The 9,695-nt window shown below is 40.4% G+C and overlaps 2 long non-coding RNA genes across 9 annotated transcripts; both read right to left on the bottom strand.

Moving 5' to 3' along the window:
• LOC123105419 (uncharacterized) lies at window positions 1-7,250 on the bottom strand. 7 transcript variants are annotated; one of them, XR_006450833.1, is made up of 6 exons: window positions 3,886-7,247; window positions 3,780-3,797; window positions 3,302-3,418; window positions 677-2,540; window positions 376-589; window positions 1-276 (listed from the first exon to the last, which is right to left on the bottom strand). It is a non-coding gene; the product is annotated as an uncharacterized lncRNA (long non-coding RNA). The 7 variants fall into 7 exon arrangements; XR_006450831.1 differs by having other exon boundaries at window positions 677-845; window positions 957-3,418; window positions 3,780-7,250; XR_006450832.1 differs by having other exon boundaries at window positions 677-3,418; window positions 3,886-7,250.
• Window positions 7,251-8,129: 879 nt separating this feature from the next.
• On the bottom strand, window positions 8,130-9,525 carry LOC123108047 (uncharacterized). Of its 2 annotated transcripts, XR_006451825.1 has the most exons (3): window positions 9,379-9,525; window positions 8,570-9,284; window positions 8,130-8,496 (listed from the first exon to the last, which is right to left on the bottom strand). It is a non-coding gene; the product is annotated as an uncharacterized lncRNA (long non-coding RNA). The 2 variants fall into 2 exon arrangements; XR_006451826.1 differs by having other exon boundaries at window positions 8,130-9,284.
• Window positions 9,526-9,695: the final 170 nt, after the last annotated feature.

Here is a 9,695-nt window from a genome sequence, read left to right as displayed (position 1 = left end):
TGCAACACATCTGGATCTCTATATATTTATTGATGTATAATGTGAAAGAAACTGAAATTCCCTGTCAGGTTAATAGCATCAGGAGCATATATCTTGTTGTTTGGCAAAATAAGATATATCAATATAAATTGTGCGCACGTCCGCCCCGGTAGTAGCGAGCCCTTGATGCCTCCCTCCAACCATGTGGCCAACAACCAGAGGAGCACGCTCACCTCGTCCGCTATGCGCTACATCATCCGGTGCACGTCGTCGATGAGTCGCCACATCCTTGCCCGCCTATACATACAAGACAACAACAAGAAACATCAATCAAACACATGCGGCAGCAGTGTTCTTGGGGATATCAATCGAGCACACTATAATAGAAACACGTACATTTGGATGAGCTCCGCGAGCTGCGGGCTCATCGTGGACGGCGACGACCCTCTAGGACAGGGCGTTGACGGAGGCGAGGGAGATGTTGAGCTTGATCCGGTGGTCCCTGATGGCAGGTTTGGTCCTCTTGATGGCGAACGACTCCGCACCATTGGCGCCCTGGCTCCTCAGCCATGCACACTTCTTCTCGTACGACAGTCGGACACACTTCTGCCTGCAAATGCATTCCATTTCATATTTTTGGCTTGACTGGTTCTAAACTTCTAATGATTATACAAATTCTTGGAGAAGTGAGTAGTACCCTGACTTTTAGGCTCTCCTTGTGGCTCTGGAGGAGCAGGAAAATGGCTCCGACAAAGCTTCACAGACGCCAACTTGCACGTCGCCTTGGTTCCTCTCGGAGCAGTTGGTTGGACTGTATGTACAGGATAGCAATGCTACAGTCTACCTTGTACTTATATTCCATGTATCTGTTTTCTCAAATCAGTTATCAAAAGAATTAATCCTTAATTTTAGGCCACCTCATTTTGTTTCAGAGCTTCCATACGAAAGAGAAAACAATTAGGAACAAAAGGAAATACTTGTAAAAAATAGAAAACTTGCTTCATGTTCTTCTTTGCTGCAAGGACTTTCTTCAGCAAACATCAATCCATCAAGGGTTCCATTCCCAATTCAAGTTTTTTGCTTCTGAAAACAGTTGTCATTCCTACGTAAACCTGAGAAAACACAACTGACCTCAAGCGTGATATCTGTGCATAGATTAAACCCGATCCATCCATGGAAACACCCACTTCTTCGTTACAGGGGGTATGTATAAATCTGTAAAACGTTCAGCTGCTTGGACTTCTAAACATCAGCTACCAACAATGGTAGAAGGTTCAGTAAAAAGAGTTCATCTAGAGGATGCAAAAAAAATCAAAAAAACATCTAGAGGATGTAAAGCATCAGGATGCAACTAAGGCTGTAAGGTGCGCTACTAATTAGGCTACCATACTTGTTGTTGCTTTTTGGCGCTGTGGGTATGGCATGTGCATAGCAGTATTACTAAACTTATTTTAGCAAGAAGACATGCATTACAGATGAGTGAAAGGTCCATGTTGCTGGTTAAAAATCACATTCAAAAACCAAAGCAAGTTTAGGGGTTTGATATATACTAATAGTCTTGTATTAACAAAGAGGCAGCAGTCTTAAAGGGATCATAAGTAAATGAATGAATGATCCCTCGTGCTTTATCAAACTTGTAATTCTTCTTTGTTATCTTGATTCAAAATATTTCATGATGTCACTTAATTTATACTACAAATTTTCTCTAACATGGGAATTTGCTAAGAATAGAGATTGTCCCTGAAACAAATCGATAGTTAATGTAACTGAAGCTAGGTCCTATTTCCTGAACCAAACATCAAATAAAAAGTAGTAGATTGCCAAGTACAGATTTTTTCCAAGTACGACAGGCAAACGAGTTAGGCAAGGGTGGTTAGCTTGTACCTGTCAGCTTCTATTCCCTAACATGGATTCTAGTTACTGGAATCATTTATGGCAATAATGCAAATTCTAATAGATGAGCGCTGCAATGTCAAGTGTAGAACAACATATTCAAAAGCACGACACTCACCACACTTGCCCTGATTCTTGAGTGAATGCAAGAGCCATGAGCACTGTGGCAGACTGTTAATCCAAAGGACGACAACAAATTCTCAAGAACTAAAGGAAGTTGGTGTGGCTCACATTTAGCTTTACTTGAAGATAACAAATCTGCTTAGAGCATCTCCAATAGCATGTGTATATTTGGATGTCTATATATTCATATAGATAATGGTCTAAAAAGATTCCCTCATATACACATCCAATTTTGCATCAGAATGTCTATATACAGGGACCATGACAGGTGGGCCGTCGCTAGGGAGAGGAAGAAATCATGACTGCAGCTGAGTTTAGACAACGCCTTCACATTGTCCAGGCATGGACATTGTCGAGGCTGATTTAGAAGATGTGTATATTTGGACGATCATATAGACAAGCTGTTGGACGCCTGTTTTGGGCTCACGTCGTGGAAAACGAGTATAGACATCCATATAGACAAGCTACTGGAAATCATGACCAGACTATAAAATACCAGGAAGCCCATCTAGCCCAGCGCCAGCGAGGTCTGAATGCCGAGTTCTCTAAACAAAGAAGAGGACAATCCTTAGCAATCTAGAAACTGTTCAGTTCAAAAAGACATAGTAGTACAGTAACATTTTGAGCTAAAGAAATCTTTAAATAAGGAAAACTTGCGATCTGGAAACTTTTTAGTTCAAAAAGACATAGTAGTACAACAACAATTTGAGCTGAAGAAATCTTTAAACAAGGAAAACTTGGGATCTGGAAACTTTTCAGTTCAAAAAGACATAGTAGTACAACAACATTTTGAGCTGAAGAAATCTTTAAATAAGGAACACTTGCTTTGGTGATGTCCTTGTGTAAGAATTCCAAATAATTCCAAATCTTTATTATACTTTGAAAAGGCAGCATCCACTATTAAAGCACGAAGCTTTGAGAGAACTAAGCTTATAATAATCTAATCTATCATTTGCAACATAGTAGTGGTACCTGAAATTAAAATGTACCGAGACATGAAAATTTCTCTTTTGCCTTTATTACTATTACGAAGAACATAACTATGCCAAGATGACTCCATATAGAATTCTGACATGATGTGGGAAGAAAGTTCACCGAGCTATTTCAGTCATGTAAACTGAAGGCAGCCAGAATAATAACATAAGGCAAATGAGTTAAATTAATATCAGTACACAACAGTTCAGAGTAGGAAAAAATGATCAGATGGGTGTTCTGAATTGAAATTTTAGATCTCATACAACACAAAAAAGGCTCATTTCAAACAACCCAACAAATTCATGAAACGATGGTGCATGGCAAGACTTACTGAAGGTGTGGAACCATCGTATGGATTTTATCCTGCCTTGCAATCTACCAAAAGCCTTTTGGCATTCTGGATGTATGATGTCAGTCCACCAGGATAGCTTGAATTAAGTCAGCAAACCTGCACAATGAAAACTTTAGCAGGAAAAGAACAATCTTTACTTTCTTACGCACTTGTTCATATGAAATCCCATTGACTTCAAACAGAAAGATACTAACAGACAAGTTCGCATGTGACTTTCATATAAAAACTTATCACAATAAAGTAGTTAGATATTTTTAGTAGTTTGTTACTCCCTCTGTTCACTTTTATAAGGCCTTAAAGACATTTCAGACAATGTGCAAAATAGCCTATTTTCAGTTGTATGAAATGACTTATAAAAGTGAACGGAGGGAGTAGTAAATATCCCTTGCAAGTATGAGATCCATCATCCATCCAACATAGGCAGTGAAATATTTCAAGGATACAACCCAAGACACACCTGGTCAAAGAAGCTTTTCTTTTTGTTGTCATCAACACAGCTAGAAAGTTCATTATGTAGTCAGGCACCTATAAAAATGACCAGATGATATCAATAAGCCAAGAACCTTATATTCTCCACACCATATAAATAGGTTGGCTCGAATGCTTTGCTTCTTTTCTCAAACTGCTTTCACTATATATTTGCATCAGGAGACCTTCACGAAGAAAATAAAACTGACTTTAGAAATAAAGAAAAAGAAATTTACTCATGCAGTAAAGAGCATTGAGCAACCAACGGATCACCTCCAAAGAATGAAAGAAAAACAAAAATATACATTCGGGAAATCTCAAATTTAGGCCAGGTTCTAATTTGGAAGTTCAGTACCTTAAGATCCATGAGAATAAACTACAGGTCGTATAATTGCAGAGGTAAGAAAAATAGAATTGTTATGTATAGATACAAAATAAGAAGAAAAGAATAGGTGCTTAGAACTGGCAGGTACAAACATAAGGAAACGATTTAGCACACCACAACAAGGATTCAACACAATAGTAATTTGTCTAATAGAACAAATTGCAGAATTAAACTGTATACTCAACTATCTTTGGTTCACAATGTATATGATCTTGTTTAAAAGTCTTGAGTTTAAAAGGGAATAGATATTGCAGCTGATAATATAATCTTGAGTTTAAAAATTATATGCATTGTCAATACAGGTGGATTAGGTACACTGTCAACACATCATTCTACCATAGGTGCTCGTGTCGCTTGATACTTCCTCTTAAAGATTCCCACTCCACCTAAAATGCCAAGACACATGGGGAATTACAACTAGCAGTGTTCTACTACAACTTTTCACATAACTTTTCTTTAAAAACGAAATGACATATTTTTCATGAAGAAATAAAGATCAATTATTTATTCTTTCAGTGCCTATGAGCAGGATTCACCCCGGCCATACTCATAGAACCTACTCCCGTCGTTCCAAAATAGATGACTCAACTTTGTACTAACTTTAGTACAAAGTTAGTATAAAGTTGGGTCATCTATTTTGGAACGGAGGGAGTAATAGATAAACAGTACTATATTATTTATTAACCTGATAACATCATAGTATTAGCTAGGTCCTGACATTCAAATACCTAGTTGGACGCTATCACAGACCATGGGGTGATGCAACACAGAAAATATATGTGAGCATTCTCAAATCATAACCAAATTGAAAGAAGAAGATTTATCATGTCCTTAAAATGTACATTATTCTTTTCATTTTATCACAAAAACAGGAAAGTCAGTCTATTCAATAATATATGCTTAGGATATTTAAGAAACAAACTATATGGAACAACAAAGGTTGTAAATATACCTAAAAAAAGAATTGTAAACGACAGAGCCAAGAAGCTGCATACTCCCTCTGTTCCGAATTACTTGTCGCAGGTATGAATGTATCTAGATGTATTTTAGTTCTACATACATCCATTTCTGCGACGAGTAATTTGGAACGGAGGGAGTATGTTTTTGTTACTTCAACCATGAACCCAAATTCTTGACGTAAGAAACGTTTTTGAGATTCTAAATCATCTTTGGAAGAACACTGGCCCTCTAATGATATTGGAATACTGCCTCAGCATCAGGGTCATGTTTAATCCTTATTTCTATCTCAACACCATCAACCAACACAAAGGGATCAGCAGTCAAATCCATCAATCGGCTAACCTCCAGGAGAGACAGAGAGACTGCATAAACATCCAATCCTAGAACTAACAAAATCTATACACAAACGAATTTACATCAGCCTCTCAATTTCATCTCGTGCAATAAATTAAACACGAATTCCGCCACTACAAAGTGCATCAATCCAGAACAGCCTCCTAAATGCTCAATATACAAAATCCAAACAGATGTCAGATCGATGTAGGAAAGCTATATCCTCATAGCCATTCATGAACATGGCAGGAAGGAAACCGTTATCTTGACATCTGAACTTGCCCTATATGACCCATAAGTTGAAACCAGTAAAGAAGTGGGGAGTAACCAAAAGTACAAACTGATAAGTAGATAAATAGTATAGTAGAAGAAAGAGATTATAAAAAGTAAAACATCAATTGAAACAAGCAAACTGACCCGAACCTGATAAAATAACCTAAAATAAACTATCCAAGGGACAGCAGAATGATCACAGCCATTCAAGGAAAAGTAAAAACAGAAAAAGAAAAAGTCTGAATGCACCAAAGTGGTTCCCACCATGGACAACAAAATCATGAGAAGGCAAACCAAACACCACCCGAGGTGATATGTGCGTAGCTGCTCTTAATGAGATAGCAGATGCCACAACCACAACAATTTTCATCACTTTTATACATAAATAGGGGATAAATAAATGTGTAGAGGCCACAATATTAGTTGCATTGAGATTTGAAAGGGCTCAGATTTGCCTTTGATAGATCATAAAACCTAGCTCCACGGCTCCACCATCTTCTTGCACCAGATCAATCCCCACCACTGAAGTCGAGCTCCTCTGGTTATCACTCAAAGAGTGACCATCCAAGACAGAGCCGTCAATATTCAGTGAGAATGAAAAGGTTCCAAAAGAGGGGGGAGTGGGTTTTTTATGCCCACAGGTCCTCGAATAATCAAAGACAAGTTTATGTCAGCCATGTTTTATCATCATCGCCCCAGATATGTTTCCAACATGGTTCATTTTGTGCTGAACTTTTCCAAATAAGTCAAAGCAGTGATTTCGGCCGCAACATGTGTGTGAGAGAGAGATGTGGGTCGTACTGAATCCAAAACAAAACGCAGCCGAGCTGCGAGAAATCCATCGACGGGGGCTCAGATCGCGTGCCAGATCAAGCAAGCCCTCGACCGGAACGCACCACGGGCCTCGCCGCTCGGTCCCCAGCCCGCACGGCCGCGGACGCCTCCCGCACCGGCGACAGCCCAGAGGGGCCTCCGAGCCGATGCGCGATCCGACACGGGGGGAGAGAGTGGCCCCAAGGAACGGCGACCCGACGAGCCCGTCGGTCGGTACCTGGCCGGCGCTGGCGGCTCCCTCCATTATCGCGGCAGTTTGGGGAGGGACGCGGTCGGTGGGATTCCCGTCCACCACCAGCCACCGTAGCTCCGCCCGCGCCCGCGCCCGCGTCTGAGTTGCATCCGCAGCCGCCCTTTGCTGCGTGCGCCGGCTTGGCCCACTTCGTCGAGGCACAGGGGAATAAGAGAGGGGAGTAGGAGATGATGATTGGGTTGGATGCCGCCAGAGGAAGAGGCGGAGCTGCGGAGGAGAGGAGAGGTTGCGTGCTGAGGGGTGGTGACGGCGCTAAATCGGCCGAGGAAGGTGAGGGGCTGGAGCGGCGGCGTTAGGGGATGAGGAGAGGACGCCGCTGGTGGGATTGGAGCGGCGGCGGGGTTGGGGCACCGCTGCCTCCTCCTGCTGCTGCTCCCCTCTGCCCATCGACGATGACGAGAAGCCGTTCTATACACGCTAACCCCCCGATCTCCTTTTCCCCTTACCCAATCGCTATCGTGATTTATTTTTTCGTACCTGTGATGACGTGGCTATCATGGGGAGGCTCCATTGATGCGCAGCTGAATGGTTTTAATGGTATGTATCGATGTATGTGCTGACATTACTCTCACTGATCTAAAAGATATTATTAAATGGACTTTAAAAAAAAGATGTTTACTCTGTTAAAACATATTATAACAAACTGATTGAAAATGGTATCTGCTACCTCTTGAGCACCGCGTTGATTTTTTCTTAAAGAGGAAAATGTGGTGCAGTAAAGTAGCATAAGTATTTCCCTCAATTTTTAAGAACCAAGGTATCAATCCAGTAGGAGACCACGCGCGAGTCACCTTGTATCTATATAAACAAATAAGAACCTCGCAACCAACACGATAAAGGGGTTATCAATCCCTTCACGGCCACTTGCAAGAGTGAGATCTGATAGAGATGATAATAATAAGATAAGTATTTTTGGTATTTTTATGATATAGATTAAAAGTAAAGATTGCAAAATAAAATAGATTGAAATTTATATGATGGAAAATAGACCCGGGGGCCATAGGTTTTGCCTTTTGACAAATCAGACCTTTGCGAAGGCTTCCCTGATATATACTCCATCCATTCCAAAATAGATGACCCAACTTTATACTAACTTTACTATAAAGTTGAGTCATCTATTTTGAAACTGAGGGAGTACTTTATTTCTTTTATCATCAATGGATTAGAAGTAAAAACATAGGGCTATCCAAGTCAGACGTTCCTAGGTAAAAGCAACAGAAACCAACGGCGGATCCAGGAAATACACACAAGGGGGGGCCGAACATTGACCACAACTCCAAAATTTAATAAGGTGTACGGAATTTATAAGAATATATAGAAATTCATATTGAGATAACTAAATATGTAGTATATAACCAACCAAGTGTTCATAACATAGGCATATCTCTATACATCAATAGGTTGGAAGCAAAATGTACAATTAGATGTTGATGAACTAACAGTTATCACTCGAAGTCCACGCGACGGTCCGTTGTATTGAATTCATCAATAATTGCATCAGTTGAGAATCCTACTGCAATCTCTTTCTCGATGTAGATCAACAAGCAATCTCTTAGGAACATGTCTTCCATTTTATTTCGGAGTCTTGTTTTAACAACTTTCATTGCCGAAAATGCACGTTCTGTTGTTGCGGTTGAGACAGGCAAAGTGAGAACAAGTCGAATTAACCTGCAAATAAAATCAATTAACACTTGATGTAATGGTCGAAGCAAATAATACAAGAGCGAAAATATTGTATGACCTGTCAATCAAATAATAATCCACTGATTTTCCTGTTTTTGCAAGTTGTTGACAAAGATCTCCTACACTTGACAGATTCTGAAACCTTGGATTTGTAGGTACATCAAGCTCATAATATTGTAGTTGACATCTCAAATTGTTTCTTTCCGTTGTTAACCTTTCTCCAATTCTTGAACCCTTTCACAGTGAACACATCTGATCCAACTTTCCCAAGTGGCTTCTTAGAAAACAGAAAACATGGAAAGCAAAAGACTGCATTTTCTGTAGGTGAGTATTCTAACCAAGGAAATGCCTTGAACCAATGATATTGAAACCTGCGTGGGTGGCTTTCTGGACCAGTAGGAAGGTATATTTCCTTTTTAAAGTGATATGCTCCACACTTCACATATGCTTTTCTTGCTTTCTCTTGGTCATTGACAGGAAGATCCCAAAGTTGGCAACGCAGCCCTGGGTCTCTTTCCACTACCAGAACACCACTACCATCATAGACCCTATTAATTATAAGTGGAGCCTCTTCTTCTTCCTCCTCCTCAACAGGTTGCTCCTCCTCCCCTCCATCTTCTTCTTTTTCTTCTTCCTCCTCCTCTCCCTCTCCCCCTCCCTCTGCTTCTTCCAAAGCAGGACAAGCAATATCTGAAACCAATGCCTTATCAAGTCTAATTTTCTTCTTATAGAAAGAATCCATAGTCTTCATTTTATTTTTAGCCATGAGTATCCTATAGAGATTAATCACGGTTCTAATAAAAAACCAGATCCACAAATAGATAATACAAATAAGAAGAACAAAGTGACAGATCTGTGACCTTTTACCTGGATGAGTGCTTCCTGATGTGCTCCAAACGCAGAAAGCGAGAATTAAGGAGCGGTTCTTGCGGAATTTCCTTCTCTTTCCGCCTTGGTCTTGGAAGAACAGAGGAGAGACAGTGAGACGCTTCAGGAATGAGAAAGAAAAGAATGGGATGGCTCGTGTGTGTGGCTGGGAGTGAGAACAAAAGTCAACAAAGCAAGGCACTTTCAGTGGGATCTTCTATGCACAATACTAGCACTCTATTTTGTCAAAATGCACTTTTGGAGAGAGGCATACAGCAGACCACATGGTTCTCTACATAAATAAGCATAGGTATTAA

This window comes from Triticum aestivum, chromosome 5A (assembly GCF_018294505.1).
Source record: "Triticum aestivum cultivar Chinese Spring chromosome 5A, IWGSC CS RefSeq v2.1, whole genome shotgun sequence".
NCBI classification, from domain to species: domain Eukaryota; kingdom Viridiplantae; phylum Streptophyta; class Magnoliopsida; order Poales; family Poaceae; genus Triticum; species Triticum aestivum.
The sequence above is the reverse complement of the archived record's forward strand: the minus strand, read 5'-3'. Positions and strand labels throughout refer to the sequence as shown.